The sequence below is a fragment of the Zophobas morio genome, unplaced genomic scaffold, assembly GCF_036711695.1.
Source record: "Zophobas morio isolate AGI-343-1 ecotype UQ-CSIRO unplaced genomic scaffold, CSIRO_AGI_Zmor_V1 ptg000014l, whole genome shotgun sequence".
In the NCBI taxonomy this organism is placed as follows: domain Eukaryota; kingdom Metazoa; phylum Arthropoda; class Insecta; order Coleoptera; family Tenebrionidae; genus Zophobas; species Zophobas morio.
In genome coordinates this window covers 4,311,678-4,327,467 of record NW_026972119.1, presented here as the reverse complement: position 1 = coordinate 4,327,467, position 15,790 = coordinate 4,311,678, and the positions used below count along the sequence as shown (strand labels likewise).

The following is a 15,790-nucleotide window of genomic DNA, read 5'->3' as shown; positions in this document are numbered from 1 at the left end:
ATTACCTCTTGAAAAATGCGATTGGAGTAAGTATGCTCGCAAAGTAATCACGTTAATAACGAGAAAAAAATTTAATGCGGTAGGTAAATCGCCATTTAACCATATGCCGGAGACACATTTCTTCAATTAATTAATTAGGAATTTAATAAGCAGTGCAGACGTTTTACGTGGAATAACACTGACGATAACAGCCTCGGCCATTTTATAAATAACTGTATCATAGTTATCACCCGGGTCATCTTCTACGCTCAATTTCGGAACGTAATGCGAAAAAAAATCAAAATAAAAACACATGTTCCTTACCCACAAAATGACACTTAAGAAAAGCTATAAAACAAAATTTAAAAGTGGGAAGGTTAAGGTTACGTAAATGTGGAGAAACTCATAAAATTTGTGAGTGTGTCTGACCTCATACATCACGCTTATATTGACAACCATTCAGTTTTCACTCAGTTACACTAATTAAATTGTGGCATGCTTAATCGTTAATTATGAATTTTTCTAAGTCCTGCTGTAACTGAATCGTAACCTTAAAAGCGTCATTTCAGTTCATACAAATTTGTTATTTTAAGAGCAAAGTGAGTTCCTGCGCTGTAGGAGACGCAGGTATTTGCGCCATTCGGGTTAACGATTTCGATTTAGAGAAAGCAAATGGACAGGAGGTATGATAAATTATTATACATTATTGTTATTGCAGCACTGTATAATTAGAGTAACTTCAAAGCAGCTGGAAGATCACACGAAGAAGCATTAAGATTGCGAGTGGAAATGCAAATCATCATTTTTTAAATTGCGCAAAGACGCAGAAAAACGGCCGCATTTAAAACTGCAGGCTATTTTTAAAGACGAAAAAATCATACCCGACTTTCTTGTTTACTTTTATGAAACTTTGAGCCCGACGTGCAGTAATTTATTATTATTAATAATTACTTCAAACTCTGGACTGGTGGTAACTTTTCTGCATTACTATGTAAAAGAGGCCGTATAAAAAACAGCCGTCACATAGACTTTAGATTTTACACTGCGCTGGTACTCCTAAATCGATTGGTAAATAGGGAATAAGCGAGAGCAGACTACAGAATTACCAGCAGAAGATGGAAGTATCGCGATAAAGTGCAAAAACGAAACTTGTCGTTTTCTGTTATAGCTTTACTTTTTGCTGGACTACCACCATTTCGCAATCAGTGGAAAACTACAAAAATCCCACATATCCATAAATTGCTTAAGTAGCGACGATAATCCAACAAATTACGCAAATCTGCGCTTTTATGTAAAACGTAGTTCGGTTCAGTTTACTTAAGATAAAGTTGTCTGGTTTCATTCTATTTTTAATAATATTCCGAGGTTAATTATCATTTTGGAACAAGTAAATGCAAACTCGTCAGAAAAATTAATTTGGTAAATGCAACCGTTGCAAAATGGGAAGAGTGTGTCCGCATTTTCATTATGCGCCAGATATACCGCGGGGTGAAATAGATTGGAATAATTCAGAATAATAAGAAAACTTATGAAGCTGCGGAGGCAAATAGAAAAATAAACCGTTTAGTTAGATAAATAAAACTGTTAGTACATTTACGGAGTTGCACTATGACATAAAAATACGAGTTCTGATATTTTTCAAGAAATAAAAAGAGAATTGAGCGAGCGAAACAGACTTTCTAAAAATAGACGAAAATAATTCACTTTTTATGTCGTAAAACAATCGTAACTGATAAATCGATTCAGGCTGCATTTTTAAAAATGAATCTAGATTTGCCTGTCAATAAGGAATTGGTTTATATTGTGGTAGTATTTTTAGAACATTTGTTGTGGAAATTTCAACGCAATTTGAAAAACGTTTAGGTAGTTTCGGTTAGAATAAAAATGAGTTTTTCACTATCTGCTGTCTCATATTGATTGATTTATGAACATACTTTTTAAAAAATCGAATATAAAAAAAATTGTAACAATCATTATCATTACTCCTATTCTCAACCACTGTTTTGTCATACATTAGTTTTATTCTAAAGTACATTTGATTACTGAAAATATTGTCATATACCTAAGATATTAAACTTACTGAAATATATAAATAATTAGGTATAAAAAAAATGTGAAAATTACATCACACAAATTCGTAATTGAGATAAAAATAACAATATAGTTTCACTTATACCTTATTTCCCAAATTACATAATTTAATGTAATTTACTAAAACATTACAAATTATTATCTCTTCCTTTGTTTATTTCAAATTGTGTTAGTGTTTATTTCGTTTTTGGGAAATAGTGTTTCATGCGCATTATTTGAACAAAGTTTTGTAGGTTTTGTTGACGTTCTTACGCTTTATATAAAAAAAGTGAGCAGTGTGGAGTCGTGTTTTCCTTATTTATTTAATAACTTAGTATTTAATACTAGCACTTGAGCAATAATGCCTGAAAGAAAATTTTGGAAGACGAAGTATGCAATTGATATTGTAGTTTTACTTCAGGTTGTGATACCAAGTTCAAATAATTTGAATCAATTTATTAAAAACATTGTCTATGTCACCGTGACTGCCACCGCACCATTAAAAAACTGCTAGATTATTCTAGGCATGACGCTTTTCAAACCGGTGTCAGTTTTTTTATGGACATAATGTACCTACAATTTTGCATAGTTTTAAATCTTAATCTAAATTATATTTAATTAAGGCGAACATTTTATTTCGATAAAAACTAAAGCTTGTCAATGTTCAATAAATTACTCTTGAAAAAAGATATTTCTGACAAAAACTATATTTAACTAATATTAATTTACTGCAGGTGGATACTTTCATATTTGAGTATTTTATCGTAGGATGTATGTAGGTGATCGATCAAAGCTACTATTTGTATAAGGAACAAGTTACGCATGAGGTAATTTCATATGAACTGTAGACCATAGATCATACCCTCGTGCTACATTATATTTTAATAATAATTTCTCTTACACAGTTTAAGTATACCTACATATTCTAAAGAAATGACTCTTAAAATTCACTTAAAAAATTTATCTACGTATTACGACACCGCCTTCGTTGAATTTTTGGTAAGAGGTCATATTAATTTATAGTAAGGTACACAATATTAACAAAAATGTATTCATTCACCTCTTAGAAAAAGCTGATGATATCTGACAAATTACACATACCTACCATAAAAAACCTGTCTCAAAATAACCAGATGAATCTGATAGATTATCGTATGCTTACTAATTACGGTAAAAATGGTAAAAAAATTCCATCAAGTAGATACAGTTAAAAAAAGTCAAAAAGAAAAATTTTATATGTTATCACGTTGAAAAAAATTCGTTTGTAGAGTTTCAGCGGTTTCGAATATACCTACTTAATAATATAAAATGCATTGCAGAGTGACCGTCAGATGACTGAGAAAGTTAAAATGAATAAATAGTGTTAAAGTTAAGTCGTAATTCATAATGATGACCGCCACAGAAGGTTCAAGAATAAAAGATGTATGTAAAATGTAAATATAAAAAAAAAATATGTACATAATTTGTGTTATTTAATTTTTGGATTTTCGATTTTTTTCTAAGTAAATCTAAAGTGGTAGCAACAAATGAAGCTCATATTCGTAATTAGCAATACAAACAAATATGCAAAGTAGTTGTTAAAACAAAAACATGTTTTTAATATTTAAATTTCGTAGGCCTGTTGTTACTTATATGAATATTTACGAATTAAATACCGCGTTGTATGTGTTTTAGGAAAGTGCTTTTAATCCCACAAGCAACGTATTAAAAAATGAGTCCTATTATATGAACGAAGCTTATTTTATTATTTTAATGATATTTACCTTTTTTCTGAACTGTTTATTTTCATTTTAATCTTGACGGGGTTGTATCCAATGTAATGATCGGTGTTATTTTGAATACTATACCTACCTATCAATTTCGAAATTGTATGAAAGATAAAATTTCGAAAAAATGCGACTTTATACAATTACGGCATTGCATTGGTTGTGTTGTGAAGATACGGACCAAAAACTTTGTACCTATATTTTTTTATAGCTACTTATGTTATGTTATGTTTCAAAAGCAGTTGAATTATGAACCGATTTATACAATGGATTGTCCTTGGGTTTATCTAACTTCCTTAACATTCTGTGAAGGCAATAAGATTATGATTTTGATTACATATTAAAATTAACATAATTATGTTGACAAAACGGTTGATGGCATCTTACCAAAACACTACCTATTAATAAATGGCACTGAAAATTTTGCTTAAATTGGACGGCGCTGGTGGTGCGTCAGAGGCGAGGGAAATCAGATGTTTACAACTTAAGATATAAGTATTTTTTACTTCGCTTTAATTAAGTACGCATGGAAATTTTACGTTCATCTGAATTAAAGAGTATTTTTTAACAGTGTTATAAACATTTATAACTGTTGAAAATTAGTTGGAAGGATCATTTATTGCGTCACCGATAATAATCAGTTTAAATTACAACAAAATTGCGAGATTTTCAGAAAAATGTGCGAAAAAAAAAGAATGTGTTTTATTCCACTTTCTATATTTTTTCACTAATTTTATTGTGTCTATTTAGCTAATAAGAAAAATGTTTAAGTCTTCTTGTAAATTAGTAAACCCAACGGTTTTTCAAATTTCTGATTCAGTTTATGTGAAAAGAAATACAATTTATTGTTTCGTTAATATTTTTTAGTTTTTAATAATGCACATATATATGCTTAATTATATAATAGGAGGTACATATATAGGGTGAGTCAGTAAGTGCGCGGTCCTCGATACCTCATTATGATAATATACCTACTTAATTATTACAAATAGCAAAACGTCAAAGACCAAAATTGTACAGTTCTTTGAGTACCAAACACTAAAATTATTTCACCTACCTATACAGAGTGTTGTCTTTTTAAGACGTAAGATACAATTCAGTTTTTTCAAATAGAATACCCTATATATTTTTGCAACTGTGATTGTCTTCTTCTTAAGCTTTGAACCACAAATCATTTTTGAAATTCCACTGCGACTTTGGCACGTTATTTCAATTTTTTTGAATTTTTTAGTAGTGTTATTTTTTAAATTTGTGCTACAATATTTTGTGGAGAATAAATAAAGGTAGGTATGCGTGCTTTGTTGTGGTATAAATAAAATTGAGTCTTAAAGAATGAGTGTATAAAGAAAATTTTAAATATCGATATTTCAGTTTTTTCAAACAGAACATTTTACTACTGCATCTAATTTCGTTTTTTGTTTTGTTTTTTTTTGCAGTAATAAAAAATATATACAAGGTGTTCCATTTGAAAAAACTGAAATATCGATAATTGAAAATTGTAAAGTTTTAAACTTTTCTTATAATACTCTGTGTATTAAAACTTGATTTAATTAATACCAAAGTGTACCAGAGCGTACCTCTCTCTTAATTTTCCATAAAAAACAAAGATCATAAAAAACATTGCATTACCATTTGATTTTTTTGGTAAACTCCTGTATTGCTAAAAAAACTGGATAAAATTGATTAATCAATTTCAACCTATTTCAATTTAGGTAAGTATACAAAACGTTTAAAAGAACTTAATCTGAATTAATGAACATTACGTATTTTTCATTAAAAAAATAATTAATAATCTGTTGAATGCATTTATTCCACTATAAAAAATTAGTCACAGGTTATTTCGACCGAACTTCCCTCGCTCCAGACGTATGTACAGTACAACAAATCCAGCTTTTTCGAAAAATTATAAGATTTGACTTTACGAATTTTATTTTTTTAAGATATCCCTTATAAGTTAAAATAAAGATACATGTATATTATATGTAGTATTAAAGCAAAGGTAAAGAGGCGCGTTTGTTTCAAGTGAGTTTTCCCAATACAAAATTTTGTGATAACGTCATCAACATTTTTGCAAGGACACAAATTTAAATTTGGATAGGTGCAGTGTAATAGTTATAATAACATTATTGTATTCCCAAATTTTCGGGAAAATGGAGTGGGCCGTTCCTGAGTTAATCACTGAATCAAATTGAATCATTCATTACTTTTCTTCAGTCACCCTGTATAAACAGTTCTAGAACATTTGAATGCAATTATAAATCATTACCATATTTTGCACAATTTTGTTAGATTTTATTCGGCAAAATTTTAAGATGACGTCTTGACGGTGATAAATATATATTAGGTTATTTTATATATATCAAAACTCATTTACTGTGTACAATCTTGAGTTGACGTCATCACATGGTTGGCGGGAATGATTAGACAAACTTTGGTTAGCGTTTTACTTTCTACTTTCATAATAGACATATAAAATTTGATAAGAAACGGTCTGGTAATTTCGGAGATTATCTGTCTAACAAAAGTTCACACAGCCGGTGGCAGACAGACAGACAGACAGACAGACAGACAGATAGACAGATAAATACCTAGACAGACAAACGGAAACGGGCGACGTATGTTTTTGTATTCTTAGGGTCATGACATATCCAGAAAATGTGAAAGTAACCAGTCGCGTTTGGCCTCGATTACAACACTTCCTTAGCTTACGCTCAGGAAAAGAATCACATCTGATATTTTAAGTGCTCATGCATATTTGTTAGGTTCTTTTATTTATTTACTTCTAACTTTTTGTGCCCTTTTAGGTTAATTAATTTAGTAGTGTAGCAAACATATTTTGAAAAAAAAAAAAGAATTTGGACTAAAGAGGCAATGTCGCACCGCAATTTCAAAAATAAACTATGACATAAAGCCTACGAAAAGGCTAATGGAAATATATAAAAATATGTACCTATATATGTAGCATGTTCTATTTAAAAAAAATTCGTTTTGTACTATCTTCAAGAACAAAATACTCTGCATAGTTGAATATAATTTTAATATGTGCTACTCAAAGAACCGTCTTTAATTTCTGACAATTTTCTGTCTCTAATAATTAATGAGATATCGAGAACCGCGAGCTTAATCACTCATCATCAAATGTTGTTCAGATATACCCATACAGCTAACCATACGCAAAAATGTAGATATTCAATAATGAATACGTTTAGAATAGTCCTTGTCTGGAAAGAAATAAGTATTTTCATTTTTCACTGTTAATAAAAATGAAGCTGAAATATTAATTAATATGACAAGTGAATAACAACAAGACATATATGTAGGGGTAACAAGAATACTTGGCCAATTCCAAACGCAAATTTTTTTAATAGGATCTTATTAACGATCTTGAGTGATTTAAACTAATTAAACAAAAATTAAAAATGCGTCTATAAAGTGAATATTAATAAATAGTCCTATAGGTATGTGAACTAGTTGCTGGTTATTACCATAATTTTTAATTAGATTAGAAGTACATAATTAATGATCATGCTTTGAACAATCTTAAACTGTTAGGTAAGTAAGTATATAAATACATACTTATAAATAAAAAATGTTATGAATATTTCCATGTTCGTAAGAGCGGTAGTTTGTCATCATTCTTTTATTTCGTCGAAGACGCAATTTCCAAACTTTTGGAAATCATTGTTCCCTGCAAATTCCTTCCATTTTCATTACTCCTCCAGCTCGGCGCGAACTGAACCGGATAGATCGCAGGAATAATTCCGAGGTATAAGAAGAAAACTCATATAAAATCCTACGAAAGTAAATAGAAAATAAAACAAAAACATGCCAGCCCGATAGGTCCCCGGAGTTTCCGGAGCAAATAACCGGGCTCGGGGGTGGGAGACTGATATATCTCTGGATCTCATTTATAGTATAAGAGACGGTTGGAGGTATATGTACCTGCTGCATCATATCAATACGTACGGCTCCCGGCTACAGAACACATTCGCCCGAGACATCTAATATACAGGACAAGCCCGAATGTAATGTAATATATACGTAATGCACCCGGCGACCGGTATGGCTCTCATATACAACGTAAATGTCCAAAAGTCTTTTAGTCTGACCCGGCGCGGATCACGTACTCTGAACGAATTGGCGGCGAGGACATATCTATGTGACGTGGCCAATGTGCAACCTAAAATTTATATGATCTTGTTTTTTTTTTCTTATTCGTACGATAATAAAAATATTGTTACGACGAAGTCTCTTAACTTTCATGCTTTTTATGTTGGACGTACTGTATAATGTACGAGTTCGATCGCTTCAGACATAATTAAATTAAGCGGACAAGATGGATTAGACAAATAAGACCGCATTTTCGAGAAGTTGGCTTCGTAAAATTTACGGGATGGGAATTTTCGAGATGTGCAGACATAGTGCACTTGTTGGGGTGATGGGAGAGGGTTGAGTGCTTGCCGGTAATTGGAAGATCGATCGGGAGATTCTGGGAGAAATTTTTCCTCGATATGCAACTCATGTTGTATTTTCCTTGCCGTTGGTTAACATAATCTGATAACGCTATCTAATACGAAAATATATAATGTTTTATCACGATGACGTGACGTTTTATGAATTTAATTTTCGTCTAACAATAGCACGGAAAGTCTATAAGTTTGACAAGATGCATACTCTTTTATTTTACTGTTTATGAAATAAGTTCTGGAATTTGTGATCATTATTTTAATTAATGAAATTCAATTCAAATAACTAGAAAAGAGAAACATTCTTGTGAACTTATTAGAAAGTCCTAATAGTGATGGCTAGTGTTTTCTACAAAAAACGAAAACAACGCAAGCATTTGAGTTCAAACCAAAACTGTAAAATTAAAGAAAGCGAAAGTAGCAGAGGAACAAGAAAATTAAATAATGAAAATGATTATTGTTAATATTTACAATTTTTCAATACATTTAAAGTGAAAAAAGAAACAGGGATACTTATGATATTGCAAATACCCTTAAAAATGATCAGAAATATGTAAATAATTTGAGGCAATAAAATAAATCTATTGATTAATTAATAAATAATTAATACAGGTAGCTCCATTATTTCCAAAATTTACATACACTTACAATTTTTTGTACACAAAACGCTATGAATTTAAAAAGTAAAATTCTAATATTTGAGTGGATAGATTCATCTAAAGATCATACACGTCAGTTTATCAAATTAAATTAAGTGTCTTGAATCTACGTCTTTACTTATAAACTCGAAATTAAAAAATTAGAATATAAATGCATATATATTCCCACTCGGTATGTGCTTTTGAGACTGTTTAATTTACGAAATGATTCAGTATTTTCTAATATGCACATCATATTACGTTTTATGTATGCACAAATACAAAATTCAACGTTATTAGGTATATGAATATAACTTAAAAAAATAAAGAAAATAATTTAGAAAAAAACAAGTTTTTTCAAAAACCCTGTATTTCAAAAGACAGAAGGTATTGTGAATTAATTACTGTCTTGAGACATTTTTTTTAAATAGCTTCTATTAATAATATAACGCTTATATAAGAAAGGTAAAATTTATCAGTTTTGAAAAATACAATTATCAAAAGCTTAAAAGTTTTAGACGACCCATTGTCTTATTTTAAAACCTGTAACTTTAAAAGAATTCGTCAAAAATTTTACCTAGGTACGCTACAAACCCTAAAAAATGGTTATTATCTTGTCAGTTATAATTATTTGCTTAATAATGTTTTATCATCACCTTCTTAAGTTGTATATGGAAAATTAAAAAATATATTAATTATTATTAAATTAATATAGTGTTTTTTTTGTGCAAAAATCTATCAAATTTAACTTGAACGTACCTACTAAATAAACTACCGAAAATGAATTATCCAAACAAATGTTAATTCCAGGCTCTGAAGTGACTTAAATCTTATTATTAATTAATGTAGAACTGTAGTTTAACACACAAAATGCGAAGAAACTGTACACCTGCGTAATTCATCCGATTTAATTTAACTTAATTGGGCTTCTTATATCAGATTTCTCACACTTTTTACATAATTTCGATTTATAACAAGACCTTTAAACTCAAAACCACTCATGTCGAAACTCCATTTACCTACATTCAACCTGGGAGGTCCCCGACTCCGACCTTGTTTTTTTCCACTAAATCCTCTCTTTAATCTCACCTCCTCTAAACTACCTTCATATACACATACGCATAAGTAAACACTCCCCCACCCTTTTCCTTTATAAACGCACAATTACGTTAAATACTCCGTTCCCGCAAAGTATTTACAAGATTATGCGCTCCAAGAGCGGCAGGTTCTAAGTTGTAAATGTGTCACTTGCGGTAGGTATAACCAATAAAGCTGATCCATTTATCTGTGCACATACCGTATATTCAGATTACGGTTCCAAGGCAACTTTGCTTAATAATACCACTGGAAGGTATATTTTACTCAGTTCATACTTGAAAATAACAAGGTGTAATCTTGACGTGGGTTATTTATGTAGAATTAAGTTTTAATAATTGCGAGTGTGTACTTACCATCACGGAGGATAAAAATGGTAATGACGGAGACGCGTCATGGGCGGAATCTCCATCTGAAAAAAAGAAACAGCTTGTAATTAAGTGGCAGGGAAAGCGGGTTTTTCTTGCTGGAGATAATAAATAAGAGAAGAGGCTTTTTAAAAGTGCTGTGTAAATAAGCGGTTATATCTGTACATTAACAATAAAACATAATTTATATTTTAAACATAGGTCGCGCTTTGCTGGAACGAAATGAAGTGGTTGTTTTTTAGAGTCTCTTTTACCGTGAGGGACAATTATTTACTTACGAACAATATTTTTTCTAACCACGAAATCAGTGTTAATACTAATATTTCCAAAAATGCTTGTTACGCAATTTTTGTTCTGCCAATCTTATTAATTTTAAAACTACCCGCCTGCATAAAGTCAAAAAAAGGAATCGATTATTAAATTTCTAGGAAAAAAATGTTTTGTTCCCTAGATTTCAATTAAAATAAAATAAAATTAAATACAATTTTGGGTTGACATTAATTAATTTAAAGAGGTAAATACGAGAGAATTTTTTGGTTAGTCTTATAGTAGGTAACGCTAAAATATAGATTTAAAATATTTGAGTAATCCGACAGCCACAGTAGTTTCCAAATTAGGTGCCGACACTCATAGGAGGACGAGATTGCAATAATCAAATATAGGAAATAAAAGAAATTATAAATTATAAAAGAAAAAGCCATCATATAACAAAGATGTAATATAAACCAAACAGTGAGAGAAGCGTAGGTATATCAAAAAGAATACAAAAATTAAGAAATGGTAAATTTCATGTTTTTTTTTTACTACGTGCATGTATAATTACCGTAGTAGGGATTCTTTACAACATTCCTTAGAATCACAATTCCGTAGACATCTTTATATGCAGTCTTATTGCTTTCCATATCGTACGTTCGTTCTTCCATTGGTTAACATTTACTGCATATTGCAAAATCAACAAAGAAAACCATAGCTATTATCAACCGACATTATTGTTAATAAACCTGTAGTCAACCAAAGTATGTTTCCGTTTTGTAAATAATAACTATTACTATGACTCACACACAGTGTAAGTAGGTCGAAAGGAAAGTATAAAATATTCAAATATTCAGTATCATGTGCAGTGATTGACCCAAACAACGGGAGAGAAGAAATGTTTCTTTCATAGATGTGATACCTACTTTACACTCAGAATGTTATTTAGTTGACATTCACTAAAATCTTAAGGTCTTTTTGTAATGAAATGTGAGTTTTAAATCTCTGACGACAACTTTAAAAGTATGTTCCTGGCATGGATTCTACCTGCTGCTGATACATCTCATTTAGAATCTGCTTAAAAAATATCATTGTTGTATTTAACTTCACAATTCACAATCAAGTTTTAGTGGGTACGAAAATAACGTTCCAACAGTATTACTATCACGTTTTGTTTTAAATTTATTGTAAAACAGTACTTTACTGTCATTTAAATTCTCCATCAAAACAAAAGTTAAACATGTTTTGCTCTAATTCCAAAGTAATAAGTTGTTGTTTTGTTACTGGCCGATTACTATTATACCTAAGTGTTTAGGAGCTAAAAATTAGTTAAAATATGTCATTATTGGATGTCAATTTTGGTGTAAAAAAGTGTGCTAAATATGGCAAGTAGGCCAAAAACAGCTAGGTTGCTTTCAGTTCAATAAAAGAGTTTACAACTTAATTAAAAGAAAAACTTCAATAACTACATATGCAACTAAGCGTAAGTTTCATAATAAACCCTAAGTTCCTTTCTTCCACAATTAAACTGGCTTTAAACCATTGTTATAACAATTTGTTGCTATGAGAAACACTCACCTTAAATTTTAAAAGTACTTTAATTGTATTATTGATCTGTCCCTAATTCAAATTTTTAATTAAAATTGCCAAAATGTTTCAGTTTACTTCGCTTATCAAACGCTACTACTGTGGTGACATAGGTATAAGGGACTTTTACGGTGAGCGATAAAATGATTTTCTAATTTTTAAACTAAAATTTCCAAAATTAATAATGCATAATAAGTATAGTCTGAGAAATAAACCCTATCTACTTTAATGATTAATGATCAATTATTTTAGGCTTAACATTTTTGTAAGTATATTTCTAGTAGGTATATTTACTTGGTCGTATCCAAAGTGCGATGCAAATTTTGTCCAAATATCAGGTAGTTAGGTACATGAATACTTCCGACCGAACTGCGGCTCGTTCTCGAACTGTAGGGGTTCAGGTGCTTTTGGCATTTTTCTAAAAGCAACTGGATGAATTCGAAGAAGAATAGAAACATCATTTAGTGCTATAAATTTAAATATTGAAGAAAACCAAATCCATTTTAGACCCAAACAAAAAACGATGTGGTTTACATCTTTAATGAACGATTTCAAAAATTGTCTTTCAAAACTACATGAATAACAATAACATCTACATCTACATATACATATTGATTTACTGACCATACATTTGAAAATAGGTAAAGTATCTTAATTATAAATTTTTATTAACTTTTTGATTGAGAATTTAGGTATTAAATAATTGTTCCCATCAGCAGCTTAATCCCTAATTAAGAATTTTTACCGCAGTTCGGTAGTTACAAAATTTTGCACCACAGTTCGGTCCCGAATTAGAAATGTACCTACCGCAATTAAGGCAGGTCGATTTACTTACTTAATCCCATTCTACTTTACGGTGTAGAGGTATATTTCTAATATTTAGAAAAATTTTAACGATATCTAATTTAAATAACTATTCAACTAATAGTTTTGTGACAAACACTTTGTAGACTATACGGTAGTTAACAACTTAAGTTAGACAATTGTCTCTAATATTTATTATTTATAATGTTTATATGTTTATGTAAGTATTATATATTTAATGTACATTTTTTAATTCCTGCGGTAATTTTTTATAGGTAAGATTTAATTGACATTTCAAAGGAACTTTCTTTTACCTTTGTTAATTTAGAAAACTGTAGGTATATAATTGTAGCACAACATAGTGTAAAAAATTGTGGATATACAAAAATTTGAAAATAGACTGTACCTTAGGACTGGAATAAAAATCAATGTAAGAAATGTGTATTAAAATGTAGAAGGAATTTACCCTTTTCGGCAATCCCCATAGGAAAACAAAAGAAAACAAAACAGAGGAACAAAGACAGAAGTAAAAACGTAAAAATTTCAAACAATATTTAATTTAGTTTTTATCAATTATGATAACTGTACTACACATCTGATTTTGAAAAAATATACACAAATAATAGAGTTTTTTTTATAATTTTGTGGATGAACTTTTTGATGTCATTTGGAATGTGTGTGTGCCATGTAGTAATAATAAACAAATGTAATAAATTAAAGTAATATTAAATTTCATTTGACACAGTGAGATAAACTAAAAATTATGTCCTCTTTTCAACCGTTGTTTAAACTATACATGTAACAGCTTATAAAGTACGTACCTATATTACTTCGGTTATTGCATCTTAATACCGCTGCTAGTGAAAAATATTGTCTATCAATGAAAGTGCTGAAGAATACACCAATAATAATAAAATGTAAAAATTATCGACTTTTTGTTTTACATTAATTGCTTAGTTAGCTTATTTTATTCTATATCTTCTCTTTGTACTCAGAAAATTTGTTACATGGGAATACGACTTCAGAGTTGAAAGAAATTGTTTTTTCACAAGATTTTAGTAAAATAGCAAAAACAATTTTTTTTTTTAATATTATGACCGGTGTAAGTGAAGTGAAACTGTTAAGTGGTTGTTTATTAAATATGCTTTAACATATCTGTACAATTCTCTGTACACACTGAAATTCTAAGAGCACACTAACATCATGGTTAGTATCATGCTGTAAGTAGGTATATAATAATAAAATAACATACTTATTTTCTCTGATTAAAAATGAGGGTAGGTTCTCAAAAGAGTTAAATCAACTTTTTTTATTGTTCCAAAGAAGAAGAAAGCCCCTTAGCCCCCTACTATAAATTACCTAGAATGTCTTAAAAGAAAATGTGCTTACGATTATAAATATTTTTCCTAGTAGGATTTTAGAATTGTGAATTCTGAAAATGCTGTCACGATCTAAGGATTTTGAGATTACTTATACCAACAACTTTCTAGCAATCAGTGTCATAAACGATATGTGGGCCTATTCAAAAAACTTGTGTTAAGTAATATTTAAAAGAAAAGGACGCAAGTGCCCCATTAGTTTATACTATGCATCTTTCAGCAATAAAGCAAGGAAACTAAAAATGTGGTGATCTGTATTGAAAAAAAAAAAGAAAAGTTCTAGAAGTTCCATTAATCTTTCTTAAACCTTTCTTCCTGTATCTCGTTCTCTTGATCTCGACAACAAAGAGTTAATTACGAAACTTCAGCCTTTACACGAACTCCGCCAACTCCTCGCTTCATAATAGCTCTCCTCCCTGATTCGAGTGCGACTGCACCGTGCCCTCCGATTCGTCTGGGTTAATTTTACCAAGTGCAGCGCGCAAATAAACCGGCAAAATAATTAGTCGATATCCGAGGACACCGATAACATCCAGAATTTATCTCTAAGCATCGAACAGGTACTCGAATGTAAACTAATTGCCGCCGTAACTCCTCGGCTTATAAGTATAAATACAAGATTATGATGTTCATAAGACGCGATGTTTATTTGCATTCAAGGCGTCCGAGTCTTAGCCTAAATACTCATTTATTTGCAGGAATTTGGAGCTTGTTCGTATGTTACAGAAGCAATGGGGCGGTTCGGAGTAATGACTGCGACATGGCAAAAGGAGCAGGACAGCGCGCCCACGTGACATGCGCAGCAGGAATGCAGCAGGATCCATATACAAAGAAATTTGTTTACAGCTGCGCCATTTTGGCCCATTTCGTTAATTGTTGGCTGGTAACGAGCGAGGTAAATGCAACTTGTTTGTCTACGTGTAGATCGGTGTCCACTTAAATGTAGACTTTAGTGGCTTGGCATGCAGGGGACTTTAATTAAGAGAGAGCATGTAATTATGGAATGGCGATGCAGATGAATCGATTTTTATTTCGTCTACGTTTATACTTACCTCTGGGCAACCTCAATTACGGAACGCCGGATGGTGGTCGGTTTTACCTTGGCTTTGACGGGAAAATGGGAGCAATTACGCGGATCGAGATCAGGCACTGACCGGCTGCATCGATGCAATGGAGCTTGGATGCACTGAGTTATTATGGCGAGGGTACCATGCGGTATTAGGATCGTTGGGACGATTAAAATGCAAATTTCATGAAATGGGGTCGATGGTTCATTCAGGTGGATGTGAAGTGACAGTTTTAAGTTTTGAGGTTCGGTAGACTAGAATTTTAGGTTAGTTGGTGACACGGGGACACACTGATGCCGTGTTGTTCAATTATACTTAT

General features: G+C 31.0%; 1 protein-coding gene across 1 annotated transcript in view; it reads right to left on the bottom strand.

Annotated features, from left to right (window-relative positions):
- The window catches only part of LOC135129213 (homeobox protein abdominal-A homolog), a 408,569-nt gene that overhangs the window by 299,280 nt on the left and 93,499 nt on the right, over positions 1-15,790 (bottom strand). Inside the window, exon 3 of the mRNA XM_064056350.1 lies at positions 10,371-10,426. The gene's annotated coding sequence lies outside the window, so the exon portion shown is untranslated. The remainder of the gene's footprint in view (positions 1-10,370; positions 10,427-15,790) is intronic.